We start from the raw sequence: 15,190 nt of genomic DNA on the forward strand, positions 1-15,190 counted from the left end.
TTGTGTCACCTAACTCTCTAACCACACTCTAGCACTAGAATGTCCAGTGCATGAGGAAGGAGTGGCTAACAACAATGCCCAACCTACTAGGAGGGTGTTGGCATCTTACACCATCCCTAATTCTAGACAATATGGAAGCAGCATCCTGGTGGACGAAATTGTGACCCTCTTTGTATTTGCATGAGATTTATTTAATGGCTATTGGCTATGTGTGGACACAACTCTGTTCAACTTAACTAGCAAGTGTACTGGGTCATCCAAGTAATACCTTATGTGAGTAAGGGTCGATCCCACAGAGATTGTTGGTATGAAGCAAGCTATGGTCACCTTGCAAATCCCAGTTAAGTGGACTCATAAAGTCAAATGTGATTAGATTGGATAAATAAAGATAAATAAAATAAAAAGGCATAGAAATACTTATGTAAATGAATAGTGGGAATTTCAGATAGGCGTATGGAGATGCTGTGCTCCTCTTGTATTTCTACTTTCTTATTACATTCATCCAATCCTTCTTACTCCTTTCCATGGCAAGCTGTATGTAGGGCATCACCGTCGTCAATGGCTACTTTTCATCCTCTCGGGAAAATGGTCCTATGCGCTGTCACTACATGGCTAATCGTCTGGAGGCATCACCCTTGTCGATGGCTACATCCCATCCTCTCAGTGAAAATGGTCCAAATGCTCTGTCACAGCACGGCTAATCATCTGTTGGTTCTCAATCAGGTTGGAATAGAATCCCTTGATTCTTTTGCGTCTGTCACTAACGCCCACCCTTCAGGAGTTTGAAGCTCGTCACAGTCATTCAATATCGAAATCCTACTCGGAATACCACAGACAAGGTTAGACTTTCAGAATTTCCATGAATGCCGCCATCTATCTAGCTTATACCATGAAGATTCTGTTGGGGAATCTAAGAGATATGCGCCCGGCCTAAGGTAGAACGGAAGTGGTTGTCAGTCACGCGCGTTCATAGGTGAGAATGATGATGAGTGTTGATGTGCGGAAAACGATCCGACACAAAACTCACCGGCAAGTATACCGGGTCGCATCAAGTAATAATAACTCACATGAGTGAGGTCGATCCCACAGGGATTGAAGGATTGAGTAATTTTAGTTTAGTGGTTGATTTAGTCAAGCGAATTAAGTTTTGGTTGAGTGGTTTGTATTTAACAGAAGCTAAATTGCTTGGAATGTAAAGGGAGAGGGGAGAATTGCAGTAAATTAAAGAGCAGGAAAGTAAACTTGCTGAATCTTAAAGAACAAGAAAGTAAATGACTGAAACTTAAAGTGCAAGAAATGTAAATTGCAGTAACTTAAAATGCAAGGAATATAACTTGGTGCGTCTGTGCGTGCCACAACAAAATGCTGCCCTGCCCTCGCGGAGGGCAGGGCAGTGTTTCTAAATTGAAGTCCCGTGTTCGAGACTTGGCCGATGCACACGCTACTATTTTTCCTTGGCTTTCTTGGCACCATAATGAGGCCTAGTTCCTTGCTTCCTCATTGTGCCGTGTTTGATTCTTGTGGCAAGCATTGGTAGGCTTTTTCCTTTGATTTATTTTCCATGAAGGCCCGATATTGCCCTTGAGGAGGGCAGGGCAGTGTTGCCTCTCAAGGCTTGTTTCCTTATGTTGCCCTCCTAGAGGGCAGTGTGCCCTTGTGGAGGGTAATGCTTGCACTCCTCCTTTATGCGCCACGCCTTTTTCTCCTTGGGCCACGCTTTCTTAAGCCACGCTTCCTTTTTTCTTCTTTTCTTCACCTACAATAAACCAAAACAACCACTCAAAGTATCACTAAATTCACAAGGCTTATAAATCAATTAAAAATCAATTAAATTCAGCTTAAACCTTATGAGTTAACATTAATTTCATGGTGGTTGTTTGATTTAAAGAAGTTATGCATTTTCACTCTAAATCACTTACTTAGGATGCAAGAAAGTGCATAAAGACTAGTAAAACAAGTGAAATTAGCTTGAAAAATGGGTATATGATGACTTGTCATCACAACACCAAACTTAAATCTTGTTTGTCCCCAAGCAAGCATCAAGACTAAGAGAAAATGAAATGAACAAGAAAAGAAACATATCCTTATTAGGCATATAGCAGAATGTGATTCATGGGGTTTTTATGCAGATAATGATAACTCAATTATTGTTGCTGTTACATAATATACATTCTTCCTCAAAGGCTTGCTAAACTTGTTGTTATAAGGTTTATTCTTTCTTTGCTCCCTTGCTAACTTTTCTTTTCTCATGTTGCTTATCAAGCTTATTATTCTTTGAAGGCTTGGTGTCTAATGTTGTAGTAGTAGCCTTTGGCTTTATTTTTTACTCAACATCTTCCACCACAGACACATAGCTCACTACTTCTTCCTAGGATCATTGATGCCCAGCATCTCTTTGGATAACTAAATGTTCTGTATCTAGGTTGCTCTTTATTGTGGACTTTCAATTGGTCATCCCAAATCAGTTGATCTAAGTGACCGGGTTTTAAAATACCCCTTAGAATTTACTTATCCAAGCATATCCTAGTACAAGAACACCACAGGCATGTGTCCTAGGGTCCAAGCTATTGGTGCCCAGCCTTTATTCTTTGTTTTTCTTGCCACATTGGCTTTTTCTTCTTCCTTTTCTCTTTGTTTTGATTTTGTTCTCAAGGGCTTTTTCTTTATTGATAGGGACCTTCATGACAGCAAGCTAGTTCACACTTCAATGAAAATGATATTATGCAGCACTTATTTCATGAGTTATTCATTTAATCAAACACATATACCACCATTGACTTCCATTCTACTTATGCAACATTGGATTTTTACTTTTCAATTCAAACAAAATCTCTTTTATTCAAGCATGTGGGAAACAAAACAAAATTCAGCTAGGTGATGGATAACAAGCATTATGCAGATTTAGCATACTTAATCAAACAACTTCACTTGTAACTAGATAAACACTTTAGCAGGATATATAATGGTTTCCATGTTCAAAACAATTCACAGCAGCAAGGATTAAGTTTAGATACAACCTTTAAAGTTGCAGCCCGTTGATTTTTCCTTCTGCTGTGTTTTCTTTGAGTTAAGATGCACAATATCTTCAATTGTTGACTCATGTCCTGCTTTATTCTCAAAGTTGCTTGCTTCTCAAGCCCTTAAGTGTATGGTTAGTATGCATAAATTGAGTGTGGCTCTTGGATTTGTTTTGGTGTGTGAACACCAAACTTAATTGTTTGCCACAGTCTCAGATGCAACAAGTTAACCATATTTGAAACCTTGTGTCCTTGCTAAAGGTTATGGAATCAAAGCTAGAAAGCAGTTAAATAGTTGAATAATTTGTCTGATTGCTTGGAGCTAGCATTATGCAAGAAGTGAGAATGTGCTTTTAAGTGAGATTTTTGGTGGAACACCAAACTTAGAATCTTTCATTCTCCCTTAAATTGTTTTGGTATGCAACACCAAACTTAGCTCCTTGCAATGCATACCAATTATTCAATATTTTTATTGAAAAAGCTATGAAAAGAAAACTACCTCAGGTTGGGTTGCCTCCCAACAAGCGCTCTTTTATTGTCACTAGCTTGACATCTTCTGTTCTGCTGATCATGGAGGTTGAAAATCACAGTGCCTCAGCTTTTCACCTCTTATTGTGAACTTCCTTCCAGTCTCATCTTTGATGATCTCTAGGTGTTCAAGTGAAAGGACCCGGTTCACAGTGTAGTATTCAGATAATTGTGGAGTCACCTTTATTGGTTGGGTGTTTAACACCACTTTATCCCCTGGTGAAAAGCCTTCAGTAGGGGTTTTCTTGTTTCTCCACCATCTTGGCCTTTTCTTCTTTTCTTTCTCAGGAGATAATTCATGCCTTGGTGGTTCTTTATCTGGAGTGTTGAGGCTCCCATTTGGGGGTTTTGGATCTAGTTCCTCCTTGATTTCTTTGGTCTGTTGCACCATCTCTACTTCTTTGAAGCATGGATTTGGAAGTCTTGGAGTTAACTCATTGAATGCCTCTTTCAAGCTTTGATCCCTGGCTTTATCCTCTGTACAATCTTCTTCTTGAGTGGGTTCATACAAGGTTTTAAAAACATGGAATGCTAAATGTTCATCATGCACTCTCAGCAACAATTCCCCTTTTTCCACATCTATCAATGCTCTGCCCGTAGCTAGGAAAGGCCTTCCCAGGATGATGGGAGTGTTAGGGTCCTCTTCTATATCTGAGATAACAAAGTCAGCAGGGAGAAAGAATTTTCCCACTTTTACTAACACATTCTCCACAACTCCCAGTGCTTGCTTAGTGGATTTGTCAGCCAATTGGAGAACTATTTGTGTGGACTTCAGCTCAGAAATTTGAAGTTTCCTCATTAGAGACAAAGGCATCAAGTTTATGCTTGCACCGAGGTCACAGAATGACTTCTCAATTGTTATGTTTCCTATGGTGCAAGGTATGTAAAAAGTCCCAGGATCATCTTTCTTCTCTGGCAACTCTCTTTGGAGGATAGCACTACATTCCTTTGTCATCTCAACAATCTGTCCTTCTTTTAGGGATCTTTTCCTTGTCAGCACTTCCTTCATGAATTTGGCATATAGTGGCATCTGTTCAAGTGCTTCCAAGAAAGGAATATTGATGCTGAGTGTTTTGAATATGTCTAGGAATTTTGAGTATTGCTTATTCTCATTTTCTTTTTTAAACCTCTGAGGGTATGGAAGTTTGGGGACACAAGGATTCACTCCTTCCCTCTTCTCTTGTAGTTGTGATTCAAGGGTGTTCTTGTATCCCTTTGAAATTCGTACATTTTTGGTTTCTTGATCCTCTTTACTTTTCCCCTCTGTCTCTTCTTGTGGAACTTCTCTGTTGTGTTTGTCCTGATTGATGGCTTCCTTCTTCATAGCCTTCTCACTTCCCACTGTGATTACTTTGCACTCTTCCCATTTTGTGGATTTTCCTTTGTCCCTTGGGTGTTCTTCAGTGACATTGGGGAAGGCATTTGCTCTCTTCTCATCCATTTCTGAAATTTGCTTAGCCATTTGCCCCATGTGTCTCTCAAGGTTTCTGATTGAGGTTTCTTGGTTTTTGAATGCCAGGGTCTGATCTTTCCTTGCAGCTTCCTGATCTTGTCTTGCCATCTCTTGATTTTTCATGAGTTTCTCCATCATTTTCTCTAGACTTGAGATTCTTTGAGAGTCTGAATTTGGTTGTGGTTGTGTGAAATGAGATGGTTGTTTGAATTAATTGTGGGGGTACTTTGTGGTTGGGATGTGGATGTGGAAAAGTTATTCTGGTGGTTTTGTGAGTTATTATGGGGTTGGTGATATGTGTTTTGTGAATTTTTGAATTGGTTAGTATTATTGGATGAATGGTTATGGTTGCTTGTGTTGCTGAGGCTGCCAGAGTTGAAGTCCCTTTGTCCTTGATTCTGATGCTCAACCCACCTTGAATTAGAATGAGTCTTCCAGGGTGTCTTGTGTGCATCACCATGAAAATTGTGTTGAAATGAACTTGAAGTGTTGTTCATGCATTGCACCTGCTCAGGGCTTTGTTGCTCAAAATTGAATGTCCCAAAACTTTCTTCAGATTGATTCCACCCATGTGAGGTTTGAGATTGGCGTTGTGTGTTTACTGCAACACCTTGCAGTCCATCAATTTTCTTCGCCATCATTTCTATTTGTTGCTGAAGTTGTTGATGCATCTGTTTGTTTTGTGCCAAGAGAACGTCAACACCTTCAAGCTCCATCACATCCCTTCTCTGGGCTGGTTGGCGTTGTCTTTGATGAGCAAAGAAATATTGATTGTTTGCCACCATCTCTATGAGGTTTTGGGCTTCCTCTGCTGTCTTCATTAGCTGCAATGAGCCTCCTGCTGAATGATCTAATGCTTCTTGAGCTTTCTGGGTCAACCCTTCATAGAAGTTTTGGAGTCTATCCCACTCACTAAACATTTCTGGGGGACATTTCCTGATTAAGGCCTTGTATCTCTCCCAGGCATCATACAGCGACTCTCCATCCATTTGAATGAATGTTTGTACCTCTGTTTTCAGCTTGATAATCCTTTGGGGGGGATAGAACTTGGCTAGGAATTTGCTCACTAAGTCTTTCCAATTATTGATGCTTTCTTTGGGAAATGTCTCTAGCCATTGAGTGGCCTTATCCTTCAGAGAGAATAGAAACAACAGTAGCTTGTAGATGTCTGGATGCACACCACTTGTTTTGACAGTTTCACAAATCCTGAGGAAGATGGATAAGTGTTGGTTTGGATCTTCAAATGGACTTCCTCCATAGGAGCAATTGTTATGCACCAGGGTGATAAGTTGAGGCTTCAACTCAAAATTATTTGCATGAACATTAGGAGTGAGTATGCTACTCCCGCAGTTTCTTGCATTGGGGATAGTGTAAGAGGCCAACACCTTTCTTGCAGGCTGGGTATTGTTGCTCACTCCCTCTTCACGCACCTCAGCCTCCATGACTTGCAAGAATCACAAACAAACCAAATGAAACATGGACATTCTAATGCTATAATGTGGTTAGAGGGTTAGGTGACACAATGTGTCAAACAGTTAATATGCTTAGTTAAAAAGAAAAAATGCTTAATCTAGACCACCACCTTACTTAATCATTGTCAATCTAATTCAATCCCCGGTAACGGCGCCAAAAACTTGATGTGCGGAAAACGATCCGACACAAAACTCACCGGCAAGTATACCGGGTCGCATCAAGTAATAATAACTCACATGAGTGAGGTCGATCCCACAGGGATTGAAGGATTGAGCAATTTTAGTTTAGTGGTTGATTTAGTCAAGCGAATTAAGTTTTGGTTGAGTGGTTTGTATTTAACAGAAGCTAAATTGCTTGGAATGTAAAGAGAGAGGGGAGAATTGCAGTAAATTAAAGAGCAGGAAAGTAAACTTGCTGAATCTTAAAGAACAAGAAAGTAAATGACTGAAACTTAAAGTGCAAGAAATGTAAATTGCAGTAACTTAAAATGCAAGGAATATAAATTGCTTGAATGTAAAAGGGATTTGAGGACTGGGATTTTAGAATCTAAACAAAGAGAAATTGAATTGCAACAATTAATAGAGCAGAAATTGAATTAGAAGCAATTGGAACTCAAACAGTAAGGAAATTAAGTGCAGCAAAGGTTCACAGAAGAACCAAAAGGAAATTGGGATCTCAGGACTCCAGAGACGAGGTAGCAAAGCCTAGATCTCAATTGCCTTCCCAGATCCAAGTTCTCAAAGCAATTGACAAGAAATTGAAGAAGAAGCAGCAAAGGGAATGTAAATGAATTCAATTATGCAAAAGAGAAATTAAAGAGCTCTTGAGTGGAGATTGAGATAGAATTTCCTCAATTCTTAACACCCAAGACTCAAACAAGAAAAGTAGAAAATGCCCAAGCAAGAACGAGGAAGAAGAGAGATCAATTCTCCTCCCTAATTCTCTGAAATCTCGGTCAAGTCTCTCAAAGAAAAGTTGCAAAATTCAAAGCTCCAAAGAAAGTGCAAAATTCAAAAGTCCAGTAAAAGGTTCTAATTACATCAAACTAGCTCCTATTTATACACTTTATATTCTTGGATCTTGGGATTTGGATGGGCTTTTGATTTGGTGAAAAATGAATTAAATTGGATTTTTAATCCAATTTTCAGCCCAAGAACAATTGCTTCCAAGAGGCTGCCCTGCCCTTGTGGAGGGCTGATGAGCGGATAATTTGTATGCTTTTTGGCATTGTTTTTAGTATGTTTTTGGTATGATCTAGTTAGATTTTAGTATATTTTTATTAGTTTTTAGTTAAAATTCACTTTTCTGGACTTCACTATGAGTTTGTGTATTTTTCTGTGATTTCAGGTATTTTCTGGCTGAAATTGAAGGACCTGAGCAAAAATCTGATTCAGAGACCAAAAAAAGGACTGCAGATGCTGTTGGATTCTGACCTCCCTGCACTCAAAGTGGATTTTCTGGAGCTACAGAAGCCCAATTGGCGCGCTCTCAACGGCGTTAGAAAGTAGACATTCTGGGCTTTCCAGCAATATATAATAGTCCATACTTTGCCCAAGATTTGATGGCCCAAACCGGCGTTCAAAGTCACCTCAAGAAATTCCAGCGTTAAACGCCGGAACTGGCACCCAAATGGGAGTTAAACGCCCAAACTGGCATAAAAGCTGGCGTTTAACTCCAAGACAAGTCTCTACACGAAATTGCTTCATTGCTCAGCCCAAGCACACACCAAGTGGGCCCGGAAGTGGATTTTTATGTCATTTACTCATTTCTGTACACCCTAGGCTACTAGTTTTCTATAAGTAGGACCTTGTACTATTGTATTTGACATCTTGGTAGCTATCTTTGAGTTTTATGCTATCTTAGATCATTTGGGAGGCTGGCCATTCGGCCATGCCTAGACCTTATGCTTATGTATTTTCAACGGTGGAGTTTCTACACACCATTGATTAAGGTGTGGAGCTCTGCTGTACCTCGAGTATTAATGCAATTACTATTGTTCTTCTATTCAATTCCGCTTGTTCTTTGTCCAAGATATCACTTGTTCTTCAACATGATGAAGGTGATGATTGACGCCCATCACCATTCTCACTCATGAACAAAGTGACTGACAACCACTCTTGTTCTACACGCATCTGAGGCTTAGTGAATATCTCTTGGATTCTTTAATCAGAGTCTTCGTGGTATAGGAAGGACCCGATGGCAGCATTCAAGAGAATCCGGAAGGTCTAACCTTGTCTGTGGTATTCTGAGTAGGATTCAATGACTGAATGACTGTGACGTGCTTCAAACTCCTGAGGGCGGGGCGTTAGTGACAGACGCAAAAGAATCACTGGATTCTATTCCGGCCTGATTGAGAACCGACAGATGAATTCCGCTATGACCGTGACAGGGGCATATGCAATCGCTTTCAATGAGAGGATGGGAGGTAGCCACTGACAATGGTGAAACCCTACACGAGCTTGCCATGGAAAGGAGTAAGAAGGATTGGATGAAGGCAGTAGGAAAGCAGAGAGACGGAAGGGAAGGCATCTTCATGCGCTTATCTGAAGTTCCTACCAATGAATTACATAAGTATCACTATCTTTATCTTTTATGTTATTTTCGTTCATCATCATATACATTTGAGTTTGCCTGACTAAGATTTACAAGATGACCATAGCTTGCTTCATACCACCAATCTCCGTGGGATCGACCCTTACTCGCGTAAGGTTTATTACTTGGACGACCCAGTGCACTTGCTGGTTAGTTGTGCGAAGTTGTAGTGATCACAATTTCGTGCACCAAGTTTTTGGCGCCGTTGCCGGGGATTGTTTGTGTATGGACAACTGACGGTTCATCTTGTTGCTTAGATTAGGTATTTTTCTTCAGAGTTCTTAAGAATGAATTCTAGTGTTTCAAGGTGATGTTCTTATCATCACCAAAGCTGATTGATTCTCATCAATTTAGCTCTTGAATGCAATGTCCTGCTGAAGCTTGGCCGGCCATGTCTAATTTCTTTAGACTAAAGCTTTAGACTAACATTGCATGATTCCTGGAATTCTCATTAAGAATTTTGATACCTTTATTTTCTTTTCTTAATTTTCGAAAAAAAAAAACCAAAAAAATTACAAAATCATAAAACCAAAAAATATTTCTTGTTTGAGTCTAGTGTCTCATTTTAAGTTTGGTGTCAATTGCATGTTTTTGTTCTTCTTGCATTTTTCGAATTCATGCATGTGTCTTTATTAATCTTCAAGTTGTTCTTGATGATTTCCTTGTTTTGATCTTTGAATTCTATTGACTTGAGTGTTTTGTTGTTTGTCATATGCATTCTCATTTTGTTAGTGTCAGTAGTGTACAAACTGCTAAGTTTGGTGTCTTGCATGCATTGTTATTTGATTTTAGTGCATTTTGATTATTCTTCATTATTAAAAATCCAAAAATATTTTTAATTTGTGTCTTTTCAAGTCAATAATACAGAGAATTGAAGATTCAGAACATACAGCAGAGGAATCACACAGAAAAAGCTGGGCATTCAAAAATGCCCAGTGAAGAAGACAGACTGGCGTTTAAACGCCAGCCAGGGTGCCTGGTTGGGCGTTTAACGCCCAAAAAGGGTGCATTTTGGGCGTTAAACGCCAGAATGGATACCATTCTGGGCGTTTAACGCCAGGATGGCAAAGGGGGAAGATTTTGTTTTCAAAATCAATTTTTTTTTAAGTTTTCAAAATCTTTTCAAAATCAAATCTTTTTCAAATCAATTTTTCAATCAAATCTTTGTCAAAATCAATTTCTTTCCTTTTTCAAAGATACTTACTAACAATTAATGAGTTGATTGAACATTTTTTGCCTTTTCTGTTGAGACAGGTTTTATGTTTGAATCATATCTTTTCTTGTTAGGCAAGTCATTAATTTCTAAAATCATATCTTTTCAAATTGTTTTCAAATCATATCTTTTAAAATTGTTTTCAAATCATATCTTCTCAATCACATCTTTTTCAAAAATAAGTTTTCAATCAAATCTTTTTAATTTCTAATTCCAAAATCTTTTTCAAAAATCACTTGATTTCTTTTCCACTCTTATTTTCGAAAATCAATTAAGTGTTTTTCAAAATGTTTTCAAAATCTTTTACTTAAATTTTCGAAAATTACTTCCCTTCTTCTCACATCCTTCTATTTATGGACTAACACTATTCCTTAATGCAAAATTCGAACTCCATCTTCTTTGATAAGTTCGAATTTTCTACCTCTGTCTTCCATTTTTCTTCCTCTGACACTTCAAGGAATCTCTATACTGTGACATAGAGGATTCCATATTTTCTTGTTCTCTTCTCTTTCATATGAGCAGGAACAAAGACAAAGGCATTCTTGTTGAAGCTGACCCTGAACCTGAAAGGACCTTGAAGCGAAAGCTAAGAGAAGCTAAGGCACAACTCTCTGTTGAGGACCTGACCGAATTCTTCAAAGAAGAAGAAGCCATGGCAGCCGAAAATAACAACAATGCCAATAATGCAAGGAAGGTGCTGGGTGACTTTACTGCACCTACTCCCGACTTCTATGGGAGAAGCATCTCTATCCCTGCCATTAGAGCAAACAACTTTGAGCTTAAGCCTCAATTAGTTTCTCTAATGCAACAGAATTGCAAGTTTCATGGACTTCCATTGGAAGATCCTCATCAGTTCTTAGCTGAGTTCCTGCAAATCTGTGACACAGTCAAGACTAATGGGGTAGACCCTGAGGTCTATAGACTGATGCTATTCCCTTTTGCTGTAAGAGACAGAGCTAGAATATGGTTGGATTCTCAACCTAAAGAAAGCCTGGACTCTTGGGAAAAGCTAGTCAATGCCTTCTTGGCAAAGTTCTTTCCACCACAAAGATGGAGTAAGCTTAGAGTGGAAGTCCAAACCTTCAGACAGAAGGATGGAGAATCCCTCTATGAAGCTTGGGAAAGATACAAACAATTAATCAGAAGATGTCCCTCAGACATGCTTTCTGAATGGAGCATCATAGGTATTTTCTATGATGGTCTCTCTGAACTATCCAAGATGTCTTTGGATAGCTCTGCTGGAGGATCTCTTCATCTGAAGAAGATGCCTACAGAGGCTCAGGAACTAATTGAAATGGTTGCAAATAACCAATTCATGTACACTTCTGAAAGGAATCCTGTGAACAATGGGACTAGTCAGAAGAAAGGAGTTCTTGAGATTGACACTCTGAATGCCATACTGGCTCAGAACAAGATATTGACTCAACAAGTCAATTTGATTTCTCAAAGTCTGTCTGGAATGCAAAATGCACCTGGCAGTACTAAGGAAGCTTCATCTGAGGAAGAAGCTTATGATCCTGAGAATCCTTCAATGGAAGAGGTGAATTACCTAGGAGAACCCTATGGAAACACCTACAATTCTTCATGGAGAAATCACCCAAATTTCTCATGGAAGAATCAAGAGAGACCTCAACAAGGTTTCAATAATAATAATGGTGGAAGAAACATGCTTGGCAATAACAAGCCTTTTCCATCATCTTCTCAGCAACAGACAGAGAGTTCTAAGCAGAATACCTCTGACTTAGCAATAATGGTCTCTGATCTAATAAAGACCACTCAAAGTTTCATGAATGAAACAAGGTCCTCCATTAGGAATTTGGAAGGACAAGTGGGTCAGCTGAGCAAGAAAATTACTGAACTCCCTCCTAATACTCTCCCAAGTAATACAGAAGAAAATCCAAAAGGAGAGTGCAAAGCCATAACCATGGCCAAATTCTGGGAGGAAGGAGAGGAGGTGGACGCCACTGAGGAAGACCTCAGTGGGCGTGCACCAACCTCCTCTGAGTTCCCCAATAAGGAACCATGGGAATCTGAGGCTCAAAATGAGACCATAGAGATTCCATTGGACTTACTTCTGCCATTCATGAGCTCTGATGAGTATTCTTCCTCTGAAGAGGATGAGTATGTCACTGAAGAGCAAGTTGCTAAATATCTTGGAGCAATCATGAAGCTAAATGACAAGTTATTTGGAAATGAGACTTGGGAAGATGAATCTCCTTTGCTCACCAAAGAACTGGATGACTTGTCTAGGCAGAAACTGCCTCAAAAGAGGCAGGATCCTGGGAAGTTTTCTATACCTTGTACCATAGGCACCATGACCTTCAAGAAGGCCTTGTGTGACTTAGGGTCAAGTGTAAACCTCATGCCCCTCTCTGTAATGGAGAAATTAGGGATCCTTGAGGTGCAAGCTGCAAGAATCTCATTGGAGATGGCAGACAACTCAAGAAAACAAGCTCATGGACTTGTAGAGAACGTTTTGGTTGAGATTGAAGACCATTACATCCCTACTGATTTCATAGTCCTAGAGACTGGGGAGTGCATGGATGAAACCATCATCCTTGGCAGACCCTTCCTAGCCACAGCAAAGGCTGTGATTGATGTTGATAGAGGAAAGTTGATCATTCAAGTGAATGAAGAATCCTTGGTGTTTAAGGCTCAAGGACATCCCTCTATCATCATGGAGAAGAAGCATGAAGAGCTTCTCTCAAAACAGAGCCAAGCAGAGCCCCCACAGTCAAACTCTAAGTTTGGTGTTGGGAGGCCACAACCAAACTCTAAGTTTGGTGTTGAACCCCCACATTCAAACTCTAAGTTTGGTGTTGGGAGGTTCCAACACGGTTCTGAGCATTTCTGAGGCTCCATGAGAGTCCTTTGTCAAGCTAATGACATTAAAGAAGCGCTTGTTGGGAGGCAACCCAATGTTTTATAGTTAACTACTTTCTTTTGTTATTTTATCTTTTTTGTAGGTTGATGATCATAAGAAGTCACAAAAACAATGAAAAAAGCAAAAACAGAATGAAAAAACAGGAAGAAAAACAGCACACCCTGGAGGAAGAAGCTGCTGGCGTTTAAACGCCAGTAAGCCTAGCAGTTGGGCGTTTAACGCCCAGTCTGGCACCATTCTGGGCGTTTAACGCCAGAAAGGGGCACCAGACTGGCGTTAAACGCCAGAAAAGGGCTAGAACCTGGCGTTAAACGCCAGGAATGGGCACCAGCCCGGCGTTTAATGCCAGAAATGCCTCAAAACGTGATTTTGAGTGACATTTGGTGCAGGGATGACTTTTCCTTGACACCTCAGGATCTGTGGACCCCACAGGATCCCCACCAACCCAACCACTCTCTCTTCTTCTTTACCCATTCACCAATCACTTCAACATCTCTTTCTCTTCACCACTCACATCCATCCTTCATCAAACACCACTTCTCCCCCTCTTTTGGCCGAACCACAAAGCCATCTCCCTCTCCTCCATTTCTTCTTCTTCTACTCTCTTCTTTCTTCTTTTGCTCGAGGACGAGCAAACCTTTTAAGTTTGGTGTGGTAAAAGCATTGCTTTTTGTTTTTCCATAACCATTTATGGCATCCAAAGCCGGTTCAACTGAGAAGGCATGACCTCAAGCCCATCACTAAGAAGAAGATGGAGCAAACAAGAGACCCCTCTCATCAAGAGATCCCTGAGATACCTCAAGGGATGCACTTTCCTCCACAAGACTATTGGGAGCAAATTAACACCTCCCTAGGAGAATTGAGTTCCAACATGGGACAACTAAGGGTGGAGCACCAAGAACACTCCATTCTCCTCCATGAAATTAGAGAAGATCAAAGAATCATGAGAAAGGAGCAACAAAGACAAGGAAGAGACATTGAGGAGCTCAAGCACTCCATAGGATCTTCAAGAGGAAGAACAAGCCGCCATCACTAAGGTGGACCCGTTCTTTAATCTCCTTGTTCTTTGCTTTTTGTTTTTCGAAAATTATGCTTTATGTTTATCTATGTTTGTGTCTTATGATCATTAGTGTCTTAGTGTCTATGCCTTAAAGCTATCAATATGAATCCATCACCTTTCTTAAATGAAAACTGTTTTTATCACAAAAGAACAAGAAGTACAGGATTTCAAATTCATCTTTAAAACTAGCTTAATTAGTTTGATGTGGTGACAATACTTTTTGTTTTCTGAATGTATGCTTGAACAGTGCATATGTCTTTTGAATTTGTTGTTCATGAATGTTAAAATTGTTGGCTCTTGAAAGAATGATGAAAAAGGAGACATGTTACTGAGGATCTGAAAAATCATAAAAATGATCCTTGAAGCAAGAAAAAGCAGTGAATACAAAAAAAAAAAAAAAAACCGAAAAAAAAAAGGAAAGAAAAAAGAAAAAGAAAGAAAAAGAAAGAAAAAGAAAGAAATAAAGTTGTGATCCAAGGCAATAAGAGTGTGCTTAAGAACCCTGGACACCTCTAATTGGGGACTTTAGCAAAGCTGAGTCACAATCTGAAAAGGTTCACCCAACTATGTGTCTGTGGCATGTATGTATCCGGTGGTAATACTGGAAGACAGAGTGCTTTGGGCCACGGCCAAGACTCAATAAGTAGCTGTGTTCAAGAATCATCATACTTAACTAGGAGAATCAATAACACTATCTGGATTCGGAGTTCCTAAAGAAGCCAATCATTCTGAATTTCAAAGGATAAAGTGAGATGCCAAAACTGTTCGGAGGCAAAAAGCTACTAGTCCCGCTCATCTAATTTGGAGCTTAGTTTCATTGATAATTTGGAGTCTATAGTATATTCTCTTCTTTTTATCTTATTTGATTTTCAGTTGCTTGAGGACAAGCAACAATTTAAGTTTGGTGTTGTGATGAGCGGATAATTTGTATGCCTTTTGTCATTGTTTTTAGTATGTTTTTGGTATGATC

At 39.6% G+C, this 15,190-nt stretch overlaps 1 non-coding gene across 1 annotated transcript; it reads right to left on the reverse strand.

Annotated features, from left to right (window-relative positions):
* Positions 1 to 11,333: 11,333 nt before the first annotated feature.
* LOC130942556 (small nucleolar RNA R71) lies at positions 11,334 to 11,441 on the reverse strand. The gene has a single exon (XR_009071124.1). It is a non-coding gene; the product is annotated as a small nucleolar RNA R71 (small nucleolar RNA).
* Positions 11,442 to 15,190: the final 3,749 nt, after the last annotated feature.

This window comes from Arachis stenosperma, chromosome 7 (genome assembly GCF_014773155.1).
Source record: "Arachis stenosperma cultivar V10309 chromosome 7, arast.V10309.gnm1.PFL2, whole genome shotgun sequence".
Taxonomy (NCBI): Eukaryota; Viridiplantae; Streptophyta; class Magnoliopsida; order Fabales; family Fabaceae; genus Arachis; species Arachis stenosperma.